The 16,185-nt window shown below is 38.7% G+C and overlaps 1 long non-coding RNA gene across 1 annotated transcript; it reads right to left on the bottom strand.

Annotated features, from left to right (window-relative positions):
• Positions 1-5,589: 5,589 nt before the first annotated feature.
• Positions 5,590-7,076, bottom strand: LOC145804308 (uncharacterized). Its single transcript, XR_014345940.1, has 2 exons — positions 6,632-7,076; positions 5,590-5,864 (listed from the first exon to the last, which is right to left on the bottom strand). It is a non-coding gene; the product is annotated as an uncharacterized LOC145804308 (long non-coding RNA).
• Positions 7,077-16,185: the final 9,109 nt, after the last annotated feature.

Here is a 16,185-nt window from a genome sequence, read left to right as displayed (position 1 = left end):
AGTCGGCAAGATGGTCTACCGAATCTCTTACGCGCATAGGAATACAGTGCGCCGACTTAGTAAACCGGTCTACGACCACCCAAATAGCATCACTACCCCGTTGAGTCCTCGGAAGACCTACAACGAAATCCATCATGACATGCTCCCACTTCCACTTAGCTATAGGCAAGGGTTGCAACAAACCCGTTGGCCTCTGATGTTTGGCCTTCACTTGCTGACAAGTAAGGCACTTAGACACAAAAACTACCACATCCTTCTTCATACCCCGCCACCAACACTGGCGACCCAAATCATGATACATCTTAGTACCTCCCGGATGCACCGCAAGACGTGAATGGTGAAACTCTCGGAGTACCTCCTCTCCGCAAGACTCCAGCACAAACAAGCGGTCTCGGTACCTCACACTCAGGTCAGGATACATAGTCAAACCCTTCTCAACCTTTCCACTAGAGATCTTCTTCCAGAGGGATTCTATCTCAAAGGCACCCCTCTGTGCCTCTAACACTCGATTCACAAGCGTAGGTTGTGCAACCACAGAAAACAAGGCTGCAGACTCAACAGACTCACCCAGAAGTAAGTCAAACTCGCAGAGAGCACCCAACATCTCCCATTCTCGGATAGCAATACAAGCCACATCACCAATGGATTTCCTACTAAGGGCATCAGCCACAATATTGGCCTTCCCTGGGTGATAATGCAACTCAAAGTCGTAATCCTCTATGAACTCCATCCGCCTCCTCTGCCTCAGATTTAAGTCTTTCTATGTAAATAGATACTTCAGACTGAACACCTCGAATCTCTCACCATATAGGTAGTGCCTCCAAATCTTCAAGGCAAAGATCACAGCTGCTAACTCTAGGTCATGAGTAAGGTAGTTTCTCTCGAGTGTTTTCAACTGCCGCGAGCCATAGGCTACTACTTTACCCTCTTACATCAACACACAACCCAAACCCTTTCGTGAGGCATCACAATACACTACATAACCCAAACCCCAACTGGAATAATCAAAACTGGAGCGGTGGTAAGTCTAACTTTAAGCTCTTGGAATGGCTCCTCACAAGTCTCACTCCATACAAACTTGACCCCTTTCCGCGTCAATCCAGTCAACGATGAAGCTAGCCTGGAGAAATGCTTTACAAACCGACGGTAATAACCGGTCAATCCCATAAAACTGCGGATCTCAAAAACACTCTTAGGCTGTGCCCAGTCTTGCACTGCCTCTATCTTGGATGAATCTACAGTCTCCCCTTCCCCGGATACCACGTGGTCTAAGAACTTAACCCCTCTTAGCCAAAACTCACACTTCCCAAACTCAACATACAACTTATGGGCTCTAAGCAACTCAAGCACCACTCACAAGCGTTCCTCGTGCTCCTCTTCAGAAGGTGAATAAATTAGAATGTCGTCCACAAAGACGACCACAAAGCGGTCTAAGAACTTCAGGAAGATCCGGTTCATCAAGTCCATAAACACAGCCGGTGCATTGGTGAGCCCAAAAGGCATCACCAGAAACTCATAATGGCCATACTGCATACGGAATGCCGTCTCAGGATATCCTCCTCCCTGACTCTCAACTGATGGTAACCCGATCTCAAGTCTATCTTAGAGAAACAGCGGGACCCTTTTGATTGGTCAAACAGATCATCTATACGAAGCATAGGGTACTTGTTCTTAACCGTAGCCCGGTTCAGTTTTTGATAGCCAATGCAAAGTCTCAAAGCCCCATCTTTCTTTTTAGCAAACAGGGCCGGTGCTCCCCAAGGCGAAGTACTAGGACGAATAAAACCCTTATTTAGCAACTTCTGGAGTTGAATCTTCAACTCACTCAACTCAGCTGGGGAAAAACAATACGATGCCATAGAAATCGGTGCCGTGCCATGCACTAGATCAATAGAGAACTTAATCTCTCGATGGGGTGGTAAACTGACGAGATCCTCGGGAAAAACATCCGAGTACTCATAAACCACTCTCGCAATTCAGTCTGGCTCTCATCACACTTACTACTTATACAGCTAGCGAGAAGACAACTAAGCTCACTCCGCCCTCGAAAATCATACACTGGTGACAAGACTCTACCAACCCGATCTCCCAAGAAATGAAAACAATCCCCGCTTAAGGTACATACAGTAACCCTCTAGCGGTAGCAATCAATAACAGCCCGGTATGACGATAACCAGTCCATGCCCAAAAGCACATCAAAACCCGACATATCCATCAATACAAAAGAAAATGGAAGTCGGCGGTCGGTGACCTCTATATCACAGCCCCGACACCCCTGTTTCAAAATCAACTCGCCCTCGATGGGTGATACAACACAAATAGAAGAAGCTAACTGCGCCAACTCCAACCCCAAAATAGATGCAAATGCTGCAGATATAAAGGAATGGGATGCACCCGTATCAATCAACACATTAGCAACCGAGTTCCAAAACAAAAGGGTACCTCTCACAACTGATGGAGCCAGCACCAACTCTGGCACTGTAACAGCATACACGCGTCCTGTAGGTCTCTGATCTACCTACTCACCTCTTGGAGCATAAGACTGCTGCAAAAACTGAGCCGAAGAGGCTCCCTAATTGGGCCTCGAGGCCTGAACTGACTGAGCTGGCTGAAAACTCTGCGCCTGCCTCAAACTAGATGCACCAGATATGACACTCAATTGCGGGCAAAACCTCTTCAGGTGCCCCGCTTGCCCACACTTGTAACAAGTAAGTGGCTGACCTCTACCCTGACTCTGGCTCTGAGGACGAGCCGAAGATGAAGCTGCTCTCTACCCTCCTTCCCTCTGCGGGCAAGCTGGAGACTTGTAGCCCAGCTGACCACTTTTGTAACAAGTGATGTCTCCCTATCCGCCTCTCCCAGAACCTGAACTCGGCACTGGAAAGGTGGATCTAGAATGTGCTCCCTGGGACTGCTGAGGGTTAGAACCCCCCTGTCTCTTGTTGAACCCCTAACCATCCTGACTCCTCTTAGAGCCCCTCATCCTCTCCTCCTCTGCCTGCATGATAGTCTCAAGATAAGCTGCAGCCTGCACAAGGCACCCATACTCCCTTGTAATGGACCCGGCCACTTGAAACATGAGTCCGGTCCTCAATTTCTTCTCAAACTCCAAGCACCGACGCTTCTCAGTCGCCACCAACTCTGGTGCAAACCTCAACAAACTGGTAAAGGTGGCCTCAAATTCTGCCACTAGTGTATTTAGCTACTTGGGCTGACAGAACTGGTCCCTCAACTTCTTCCTAACAGTGGGAGGCAGAAACTTCTCCTGAAGGGCATCAACGAAAGCCTCCCAAGTCCCTCCAATACGTCCTCTAACAAACTTCCACCACTGACCCGCGTCTCCCTTCAACTGGAAGGACGTCAAGGTCATCGTCAACCCTCCGTCTTCGATGCCAAACATCTCAAACGTCTTCGTCATCTGCTCGAGCCACTCATCGGCCTTCAGTGGCTCTTTCGGATCGCCCAAAAACTTGTCCGAATTCGACTGAAAAAACTCCATCTTCAGAAAAGACAGCCCTGCCTCAGTTACATGGGCCTGGACTTGATTCTCAGCCCTGAGAATCTCCATAGATTCTCTCAAAGCTCCAACCATCTCACGGTCTGAGGCGCCCATGGCCTGCTTTCCTACTGGCTCGGCCACATTGACCTGACCAACACCCTCCTCCCGCACCAAAATTTCCTCCGGTATAGGCATCTCCTGCCTCCTAGGCCTACCACGCCTACCACCACGTCCATGTCCTGACATCCTAACAAAGGTAACAAAGACATTAGTACATTCACAAATGTGTCGAAGCTATTTCACTCGCATCATAATACAATGGACAACTGTAATTCACTCCACGTAAGCACATAATCACATAAGCACTTACGAATTTCATTTCCGGATAATGACCGTCCCATGGCGTTGCTAGAGTTTCGGTTAGAAATGACAGTGATCAAGTGCCTTTCCAACAGGACTCCCAAAAACCCAAGGATCCAATCAACATCTGAGAAACTAAATTCCATACCCATCTCGTCACATAAGCATGTTATCAAATAAACACATGCATTACACTTAAGTCTCTAACAAGTGAGACGAACCCACTGTGGTACTAACCACTTCCCACATACCCAAAGTATTTAAACCCGGTACGCTATGATACCAATTTGTCACGCCCTTAAAATAAATACATAAACCAATCATTTATAATATCCATAGACATGAGACAGTAAAATATATTCATTCATCAAAGTGTTTCTTACAAAGGGTATTACATGTTGACAACAAAAGTAAATGCCCTACGGGCTTACAACTTTCCAAGTCAACACTTGGTTTCAGCAAAAGAGAGTTCTAACTCTACACATCTTAAGCCCTTGGCTTGATTTACATGTAATACAAAAGATAACTACAAAAATAAGCCTTCAGCTTCTAAAACCTTCCAAGCTATAACCTTGGAGGCGGCATATCACCTGTACTTGAAAATGACATCCAATATAGGGTGAGCCAAAGCCCAGTAGAGATATACTAAACCAAATATGAATAATAACTAAAACATTAGCATTCGATAAATGGTTAACACTTACAGGCCAAATTACACCATTTACCAAAGTTATCAACAAGTACATCCATATCTTAAATCCATCTCTATTCATCCACCTAAGTTAATTCATAAGCATGGGTCATTATTCACTCGAATATTTCAATGTGGGACTACAAATCATATTAATAACATTTCAATCATTACCAATTCGAAATGAGGCTACAACTCATATAAACAAACTTCAATTCATCAACAATTCAAAATGAGACTATATCTTATAATATTAATACTTCAATACTTCAATCATCTACGTTATGCAAACGTAATTAAGGTTTCGGGACTTTCACCCTGGACACTCCGGCCATGTTAGTTATCCATGGAGTCCATCCCCTATCTCCTCCCGAACAAGTTTGGGAGTACATCCCCTATCTTCTCCCAAACCATGGAGTACATCCCCTATCTCTTCCCAAGCAAGATACATATACTATGTATACAAACATTTTATCATATACAATGACCAATCCAGGCACATATTCAATGTGTTAATTCAACCGTCATAGTCAATGACATAACTCAATTGATTAGTTTCAGTTTTCCCTAATCAACATGCAGTGTCTACAACAATCAAGACTATCCTCCACCGATAGCCCAAAACAGTTATTTCTAAACAGATAATAAATTTATCAAATAGATAAATTGGTTTGAGAAAAGTACACTAAGGAGTTTTTATTTTTTTTGAAATGCCACATCATACCCACCACATTGTCACATTAAATAAAAGTACACTAAAGAGTTTTTATTTTTTTTGAAGTGTCACATCGTATCTACCGCGTTGTCACATTTAGGAAAAGTAGAATAAATTATCTAAATTATTAACTAAAATATATTTATAATATCAATAAAAATTATTAATTTATTTGATGATTTACTAATAAAATTGACGATTTGTATTGAAATTATAAATATCAGGAGGCGAAACGTGTCACACCCCAAATCCGGGCATGACCGGCCGTGGCCCACAGGGACTTAGCCCAAGGCACAAGTAAGCCTAAACACAAATCCAATCACATTGAACAACTGAACAATAGTCCAATAATAAATAACCAAAACTCAATCCAGACATGCCACAATTATAAACGGCAAAATCAACCGTAATAAAAAACCATCCAAACTTATGGGATATAAACAACCCACATATCAAAAATAATCCTAAATGAACTTCGATAAGAATAAATATAAATATGCACAAACTTGACATAACACTCTAAACTAAAGGAATGCCCTAGAGGTCCATGCAATTGAGTCCTCGCTACGCCATGAGTCCACTCTAAGTCCTTCTAACACCTGGAAGTGATAAAAAACTAAGTCAGCTGATAGCTCAGTGAGTAGCAACATGGATAGTAAATACAGTTTTGAAAACAGGGTTCAATTCCAAAATAAGTTATATATCACAGAAACTAGATTGGCATACAGTTTGGTAAATACAATCTGTTTCAAAAAGAAGGTTCCACAAATCAACACTTAAAATACTCATGTCTCGCAAGAACATGATAAACGGCATTTTCCACTTAAAACAGATTATAACATGAACACCAATAATTTTCTAGGTACCAAGAAAAACAAATAATCTGCCACACATTTCTCAGGCTATAAGCCCCGTTGGATCCAATACCGAACTAAGAGTCATCCTCAGGGTGGCACCTGGGCCTTTTCTCAAAGACGATTCGATTGAAGGTCACCTAGTTGTTTTTAAAGGTCTGTTCCTTACAATCGTTGAGCACTAGAGTCATCACGGCCCAACCCGGATCTGTTCCCTAGTGGCCAGAGTCACCACACACAGTGGAATAATTTCCCTGGACTAAATACACACATGGTCCCAATAATCAATACACATCAGTTTTCGCAAAACATGGTGGTTCATCATTATAAACATGAGACCAAAACAAATAGTTTACAGTATGCCAAGTTCACACGTGTTTCAGAAATAATTTAATTCAATTGATAATATAATAATTTATCAAAACAGTTTAACCATGAAACAACAATTTAATTTTTCCAACAATTCAGGGTAGGGGAACATTTATAAAAATATGTAGCATGAAACTACTCACCTGGAACGAAATAATGTAATCCTCGAATAGAGTATGAAAGTCCAACTAGTGCCCTGAACCAATATGAAAACTATACGTCACTGCTAATTTAAAAATACTAAAGAATACGAACTGAGTAACCCCAAACTAAAGCGCACTAACACGGCTCAACCCAACTCACCGTTACTCTTAAATATTACCTAAGTTCATGTTCTTCAAGGTCTAAAATCACCCAAGACATAGGTTCCGATCGAAACTTAACTAAAAATAACTTTAAGATAAAACAGTGTTTTAAACTAGTTTTCCCAATCTATTCGCTAACTTTGAAAATTACAAAACCCACTCCACGCTATTCAAAAAATTCCAATAACCTCCAGATATGATCTAATATATCCTAAGTTTCAAACCCAATTGGTTTCACTTGATTTTCTTATCAAAATAATTATCTACAATTTATTATATCCAAACATGTTGTTTTCTGCAGCACTTTAAAGAAATTGACGGTTCTCTTAATATACATGACCAATCAATGCAAGGCCAAAAACGTACGAAACTAGACTTGTAACCGGTTCTAATGACACTAATTTGATAATTTTTGGATTTATACCCAAAGAGAACAACACTCCCGAATTTACTGTTTCGGACTGGTTTCCTGGACAGATTTGAATACCTCAATTTATACGGATTTCGACTCCCAAAAATTATGAAAAAATTCAGATATTCAATTCAATGTGTAATTGATCTACTGTAAAAATTTCAGATTAAAATTCATTCGTTTGGTATGGTTTCTTGATTTTTAAAATTTGCGATTCTGTGTAGAATTTTTGGACTGAAAATTACACCCAATCTTTACACATAAATTTAGCTCCTCAAGTTTCTTAATAGGATATCTATATACACAATACATACACCTACAATCTCTCCATCAATGAATTAAATAACAACATTATTAGGATAAAGAACAAAGAAAGAAGAGAAGAAAACCTAGGAGGCCACACAACACAACACACCCAAAGCTCTCCTTCTTGGATACAACAATAATCTTGATGATTGAAAAACCCCTTTCTTTCCTTCATAAACCCACGGCTGCTAGGGCTGCTAGTGTTGTGGAAAACAATTATAACAAGAGTTAGGGTTTGTGTTTATTTTATTTTATACTAGTGGTGGGCACACATAGGTCAAATAAATAGATAAATATACAAAACATATGTATAAGTTATATGCAACTCAAATGGTAGGAGTCTAACTTATTAATTTTATGGTCTAGAGTTCAAGTCACACCCTCTTCTCTAATTTTTTTTTTTAATAATAAATCTTGCTTCTAAATCAATGACTTTCACCATAAATTTATTTTAGGTTTAAAAATTAATTAAAGGATCCTCCAATAATATTTAATTTGCACTTAAAGATTCATAATAAAATATTTGAGATTTGTAAAATTATTATTTAATTATTTACTTAATTTTTATATTCGGGTTCTCACAAAACGTATGTTCTAAACTTAGAAGGGCAGTTTGTTTTTTAAGCAAATCTCAATAGGTGTATCTATAATTTACCTAATTTGAAATGATGTTTAGGATTTGTGGACTCAATTTAGATGTTTTTGAAGGATTAATAAATATATTAATACGTAATTTTAAATTGAGTATTAAGAAAATATTAAGAAATTTTTAAATGGCATCAACGTGGCACATCAAATCAATTATATTTAATATAATACCCGTTATAAAATAATAGTTATAGAATTTTTGTGAATTTAATCATTAAATTTGTTTATATTAAATCCCATAAATACAAGATAAATTGTTGTGTGTCATGTGACAATGTTGATCTTGTATTCCATTTGGTCCTAATTTTTTTCTTGTGATTCATTTGGTCCTCTCTATTGTGGAAAAGACACAAGTGCCATTGGGTTAATCATGGACTACTTTATGTAAGGTTTTTATTCGGTGTATGCTTAAAACTTACTACGTTATGCGCGTGGTTGGGTGACACAAAACACAAAAGCACACTAAGGCTTTTATACATCTTGCTTTGTGGGTTGATGCATTGTACATGACACACAAACCACTCTCCCCCTTCATTACCCAATCCGTCACGTTAGAGCACATTGGAGTATATATTTTTTTAGAATGTCACATCATACATGCCACATTGTCACGTTTGAGAAAAGTACACTAAGGAGTTTTTATTTTTTTTGAAGTGTCACATCATACCCGCCACGTTGTCACATTGGAGAAAAATACACTAAAGAGTTTTTATTTTTTTTCAAGTGTCACATCGTACCTGCCACGTTGTCACATTTTGGAAAAGTATACTAAATTATCTAAATTATCAATTAAAATATATTTATAATATCATTAAAAATTATTAATTTATTTGATGATTTATTAATAAAATTGACGATTTGTTTTGAAATTATGAATATTTGGAGGTGAAACGTATGTTCTAAACTTACAAGGGCGGTTTGTTTTTTAAGCAAATTTCAATAGGTGTATTTATAATTTACCTAATTTGAAATGATGTTTAGGCTTTGTGGACTCAATTTAGATGTTTCTGAAGGATTACTAAATATATTAATACGTAATTTTAAATTGAGTATTAAGAAAATTCTAAATCACATCAACATGACACGTCAAATAAATTATATTTAATATAATACCCGTTAGAAAATAATAGTTATAGAGTTTTTGTGAATTTAATCATTAAATTTATTTACATTAAATCCCATAAATACAAGATAAATTGTTATGTGTCACGTGACAATGTTGATCTTGTATTCCATTTGGTCCCAATTTTTTTCTTCTGATCCATTTGGTCTTCTCTATTGTGGAAAAGACACAAGTGTCATTGGGTTAATCAAGGGCTACTTTATGTAAGGTTTTTATTCGGTGTATGCTTCAAACTTACCACGTTATGAGCGTGGTTGGGTGACACACAATACAAAAGTGCACTAAGGTTGTTATACTTTTTACTTTATGGGTTGATGCATTGCATGTGACACACAGACCACTCTCCCCCTTCATTACCCGATCCGTCATGTTAGAGTGTCACATTTGGGAAAATTGCACTAAAGAGTTTTTAATTTTTTCAAAGTGTCACATCATACCTGGCATGTTGGAGTGTCACTTGTCATGTTTGAAAAGAATACACTAAGGAGTTTTTAATTTTTTTTAGAGTGTCACATCATACCTGCCACGTTGTCACGTTTGAGAAAAGTACACAAAGGAGTTTTAAATTTTTTTGAAGTGTTACATATTACCTGCCACGTTGTCACATTTGGGAAAAGTATACTAAAGAGTTTTTTTTTTTTTTTGAAATGTGACATCATACCCGCTACGTTGTCACATTAAGAAAAAGTACACTAAAGAGTTTTTATTTTTTTTTGGAGTAAAAGTTTTTGAGTGTTACATCATATCTGCTACGTTGTCGCATTTAGAAAAAGTACACTATGGAGGTTTTTATTTTTTTGTTGTGTCACATTGTTGAAGTGTCACATTAATACTTGCCAGATTGGAGTATATTTTTTTTAGAGTGTCACATCATACCTGCCACGTTGTCACGTTTGAGAAAAGTACACTAAGGAGTTTTTATTTTTTTTGAAGTGTCAGATCATATCCGCCACGTTGTCACATTAGGAAAAAGTACACTAAAGAGTTTTTATTTTTTTAGGTGTCACATCATATCAGCCACATTGTCACATTAGGGAAAGTATACTAAATTATCTAAATTATTAATTAAAATATATTTATAATATCATTAAAAATTATTAATTAATTTGATGATTTATTAATAAATTAGATGATTTGTTATGAAATTATAAATCTCAGGAGGTGAAAAATATGTTCTAAAATTACAAGGGCGATTTGTTTTTTAAGAAAATTTCAATAGGTGTATTTATAATTTACCTAATTTGAAATGATGTTTAGGCTTTGTAGACTCAATCTGTCAAATTAGTGTGTCACATTTGGGAATAATTATCAAAAACGCCATGTTGTCGTGTCATACCCGCCACCACCAAAAATGAGCTCTCAAATTTCCAATAGCGATTCCAGTTTTGACCTGACCTTTGTTGTATTCCGAACTCGGGTCTCGTGGTTTAATGTTGTTATTTATGTCTTTTCCCTCCTTTCACCCTTTGAGTTTGAGTTTTGGAATGTCTTGGGCGTGTTTGGAATAGGTTGGTTGCTAGTTGGTCTAGATTGTTGTTGCCCAGATTTTGCCTTCTTTGCTCGAGCGAGGCTTCTTGCGCTCGAGTGAGCTTTGTGATCTTCCAGTATTTTCTCAGGCCTACAGAGATACTGGGACGGTGTCGTTGTTCGCTTGAGCAAGAACTCTTGCGCTTGAGCGACGGTCTTCTATCTGTAAAACTTTTGAAAGTTTGTATTATGCACTCGAGCGAGAACACTTATTGTGTATGGTCGCTTGAGCGACAACTCTTGCGCTCGAGCGAGCCTCGCATATATCAATTCACAGCAGTGCATTTTTACTTCAATTTTTGATTTTTTTCACTCAAAAATCCTAGATCAGCTCCCTCTATAGTGATCCCGTGTTCTACCCCTTTATGTACAGTGTTCCGAACTTGGGATCTGTAGTATTGACTGTTGATTGTATCTTGTTTCCGTCCTTCAATACTTTGTATTTGAGTTTTAGGGTGTTTCGGGCAGAGTTGTTACAGGTTGGTTGAGCCTTGGTCCCATTCCTTGTTGCCCAGGTTTTTGGTGGTACGCTCGAGCGGGACTTCTTACGCTCGAGCGGAGTTGTTCTTGTTGGTGGTTCGCTCGAGCGGAGTTTGCATGCTCTCAGCATTTCGTGCCTCTGCAAAAATACTGCAGTTGTGTTTTTCGCGCTTGAGCGGATTCCTTTACGCTCGAGCGGGCTTCTTTGTGCTCGAGCGGGTGTTCTTGGTCTGTGAAAATACTGGGGAGGAAGAATCTACACTCGAGTGGACTTGCTTCAGCGCTCGAGCGGATGTATTTTTTTCTGTGTCTTAGCGCTCGAGTGGGTCTTCTTGTGCTCGAGCGGGTCCAGTTTTTGTGCTTTACGCTTGAGCGTCCTATTATCCGCTCGAGCGGACCTGTTGTATATCACTTTGGGATCTCACATTTTTGAATCACTTTTCACTTTCCATTCTCTCTCTTACTTTTTGAAAACATCCATTGGAGAGCTTCTCTCACTAAAAACCACATTCTCTCTAGGGATTGATCTAGTTAGAGTGTTCTCCTACCCTTCGGCCTTTGTAAAAAGTGTGTTGATCTTCGAGGGCTACATTTTGATCCGTGGATCTCGAAGTTTGGAGCAATTTCGTTTTCTCCATCACCTCCTTTGGGTTTCATCTTTTGAGATAGGGATTCCTACTCATTTTTATGGGCTTTGACCTAGATTTTGAGCTTTTGTATAAATGGTTTTGGATTTTGGAAGTTGGGGTTTCAAATGTGTGATTTTGAAAAGAGGAGTTTTGTTTCCTTTGAACCATAAATGTGTATTTGGGTTTTAAAATGAGTATATTGATGTTGTTGGTAATATTTGGACCCTTAGGGTCAAGATTGAGAAAATGGGGAAAATGCCATGTTTGGGTATATTTGGGTTTTTAGTGTAATTAATGTCACTTGTCGTGGAAATATGAAATTGAGATGAGGAAAATGAAATAGGCTCACTATGAGTTAGAATGGCGGTGTTGGATTTAATAATCACCCACTTGTGCATTCTTTGACAACTTATCTGTTAGTGCATTTATTTTGTTTTTAGAAATAATTGCTTTGGGCTACCGGTGGAGGGTAGTCTTGATTGTTGTAGACAATGCATGACGATTAGGCAACCTAAAACTAATCAATTGAGTATGCTATTGAATATGGCGGTTGGTATAATACATCAAATTTTTGTATTGATTGATTGAATTTGTATATGATAAGTGCTTATATCCATTGTTTTGTGTGGGAGGAGATGGGGGATGTACTCCATAGTTTATTGGAAGATGGGGGATGGACCTCTAAACCGGATTTTTTTGTTTGAGATTGATACAGCACTAAAATGTGTATCACTTGTGAAGTATAGAAGTGTTTTTGTTTGAGATTGATACAGCACTAAAATGTGTATCTTTTATGAAATATGGAAGTGTTTGTTTGATTTGATATAACACTAAAATGTATATCATTTGAAAAGTATGGAAGTATTTGTTTGATTTGATATAGCACTAAAATGTATATCATTTGAGAAGTATAGAAATGTTTTTGTTAGACTTTGATACAGCACCAAAATGTGTATCTACTATGAAGTATGAAATGTTTAAAATAAGTCATTATTTCACCTGAAATAGAAATACCGTTGACATGAGATGTGATCTCATTTAATTTGATTGGCCAAGTTCTGAGTTATAATTTTGAATTGAGAATTTGATAAGAAATGGAAACTGGAATAGAACATGTGCATATTAGTCATGGGATCGAAATGGGTCATAAGTTGTGGTGTAAGAGTTAAACATTTATCAATTGCTAACATTTTAATTATCATTCATACTATGTTTAGCATATCTTTACTGGGCGTTGGCTCACCCTATATGGGACATCATTTTCAGGTACAGGCATTATGCCACCTCCAAGGACGTAGTTTGGGAGGCTTGAGGCTGTCAGACTACCTTTTGTTGTTTGTTGTATTACATGTATATCAAGCCAAGGGCTTCTTTGTATAGAGTTAGTACTCTCTTTCTGTAACCAAGTGCTAACTTGGAAAGTTGTATGCCCATAGGGCGTTTACTTTTGTAGTCAATATGTAATACATCTTGTAAGAATACTCTGATGATTGTAACATTATATCTCCTTTCGGTATCTAGAATGTATGATATTATGGGTTTTTTTTTTTTTGATGGCGTGACACACATGAACACTTCAAATCTTGCCATTTTACGGATATTTCGTCCGAAGGAATCGGCACCCACTTGTATGTGAAATTTCGGGTCTTTTACCCAGGACACACTGGCCAACTCGTTTTCAATGGAGTCCATCCCCTTTCTCCTCCCAAACAAATATACATATGCAATGTATTTATAAGCATAATCATATATGGAGTAAATCCCCTTTCTCCTCCCAATAAACATACATATACAATGTATTTATAAACATAGTCATATGCAATGACAACCAACATTTGATTAGCATTGAATCGCCTAATCCTCATGCAATTTCTACAGCAATCATAGCTATCCTCCACCGATAGCCCAATGCAATTATCTCTAAAGAGATGTTCAATCTCAAAATAAATATTTTATTCAAAACTTACTTAGGTGAGATAATACATATCCAATATTACCATCTATATCCATAACCTTCCAATTTCACATTTTCAATGCAAATTTCCAATTATTTATACAAAATAATAATTTAATCAAAACTAGGGCAAAATCTCCCTCTTTCCAAATATCAACCCAAACACCAAAATCAACTATTTTGGCACAACATGATCATATATTCAAGCCTCAAACTCATTTACCTCATGTTCATCAAAACCCCTTTTTTCATTTCACACCCAAATCCTAGATTTGTCCAAACCACAACCAAATCTCATCATCTATTCATAATAGCAAATAACTAAGCTAAAAATCATATTAGAGTGTAGAAGCTCCCAACCTCAAGTGTAGAAACCCAAGGAACAAGGTGGAACTTCAAAAATGACGAAATCAATTACTTCTTGGATCAAAACAAAGCTCTTGAAGCCCTCTACCTTATTCTCAAAGACACTAGGGTCAAGAACACAACAGATCTAGATGAAATCTTAGGGAGAATGTGAGTTTTAGAGAGAGAGACAGCCGGATTAGGGTTTTGGGGAAGAAATGAAATCAAAAAGTGATGTAAAACATCACTACTATAATCTGATATACACAGGCTCGCTCGAGCGAAGGAGTTCTCGCTCGAGTGACCAGACACACCAAGGTCGCCTCGCTCGAGCGCAAGAAGCGTCGCTCGAGCGTAGAATGAGAAACTTCAGGTCTACCACCCAACGCAAATGCACGCTCGAGCGCAAGAAGCCTTGCTCGAGCGAAGAAACATTTTCACATGGCTCGCTCGAGCGTAGAAAGCCTCGCTCGAGCGAAGAACAGATTACACAAAGCTCGCTCGAGCGCAAGAAGTTTTGGAAAACTGATTTTTAGACAAATCACCAAAGAGTCCAAATCCGGCAAATCGTTTTGGAAAACTGATTTTTATAAAGAAGTGCCAAACATGGACTGCTTTGCCAGATACAGAGTCGCCACCTAAATGTTTTATTTTGGGAAATTTAGGAAACCCTGACTCGTGCCTAAGGCCACGTGTCCGTCATCACCAAAGTTGCCTCGGCTCGGGAACTTAGGTACGAGAGGGGAAGGTCATGCAATGAGCACCCCCGCTAGCCCGATTAAAGATCGGCCTTTACTAACATGATTTGTTGTTTTTTTGAAAACACATGTGTTCTTATTCCGGTTATTAACCTAGAATTACTATGTGATGCGCACAGCATACAAGTATAGACTAGATCGCCTAAGTTGGAACAAAACATTGCATGTTCGTTTGTTTGAAAATGGTTTAAAGTTTGCTACTCGCAAGTAGGCTAAGATGAGGATTTTGATGAATTGTTCCAATTCAAGCAATCCAACCTTCATCCACAGGCATTCATGCAGTTAAACTCTTAAGCAGTTAGTCTCATGGCAAGCATGCTAACATGGCAACACTTACACACATGTAGTATGCCAAAGCGTAAACACTCACAGTGTACTCCGAGCCAAAACAGAGAACTAGTTAGAAATCATGCATGATCCTAGTTCATGTTAAGATGGCTAATGCGACACATGCGAAAATGCAACCAAGATAGGCTCGGCTATTCTAAGATGTCATGTGAAATGCAACTTGGTAACATGCTGTTGAACACGTATTCAACTAAATGTATTGAAATACAATGCAGTTAGTATGATGCGCTGAGCCCGGTGCATGCAATAGAGATAAATGGGTGCAAACATGCGAGCATAAGGATGCTAAATAAAAAATGCCCTAAAACTAACTACTGAAGGCGGATAAGTAAAAGGGAGAAAGAAATGGGGGTTGGAAGACATGTATCGGACACACGCACGCTTATTACAACATTGGCCCTCTCGACGGAGGGTCCGAATAAAAAGCTAACTAGCTAATCTAAGCTAATTAAACTAATTATTACAAAACAAAATTAATTAACTAACAAGCTAACTAATTAAGTACAAAACAAAGCTAATTAACTAACAAGTTAACTAACTAGTTATTACAACACAAATAAGCAGCTAAATGCATTAACTACTGAAGCACAGAACCAAAGCACAAACAAGCTAAGGAAAATAGTAAACAGAGGTCCTCGGGATGAGGAGTGCATGCATGCTCGGTCGCCTCGTTCGAAAATCCGTCGCGATGCCCCAACTTGCCTCTGTTCTCATTTGTTCTCAAAACTTTGCACCAAGCTCCAGATAGCTTCTAACTCACCTTGGGAACCTGTAGGAGCATGGCCGACCACCTAGGGGTGTTTCCAGCCACTGGCCGACCACTTTCCATTGCTGCAGACCAGAAAAAGTGGTCGGCCAGCTA

Source organism: Camellia sinensis, chromosome 12 (genome assembly GCF_055761805.1).
Source record: "Camellia sinensis isolate YWXY chromosome 12, ASM5576180v1, whole genome shotgun sequence".
NCBI classification, from domain to species: domain Eukaryota; kingdom Viridiplantae; phylum Streptophyta; class Magnoliopsida; order Ericales; family Theaceae; genus Camellia; species Camellia sinensis.
The sequence above is the reverse complement of the archived record's forward strand: the minus strand, read 5'-3'. Positions and strand labels throughout refer to the sequence as shown.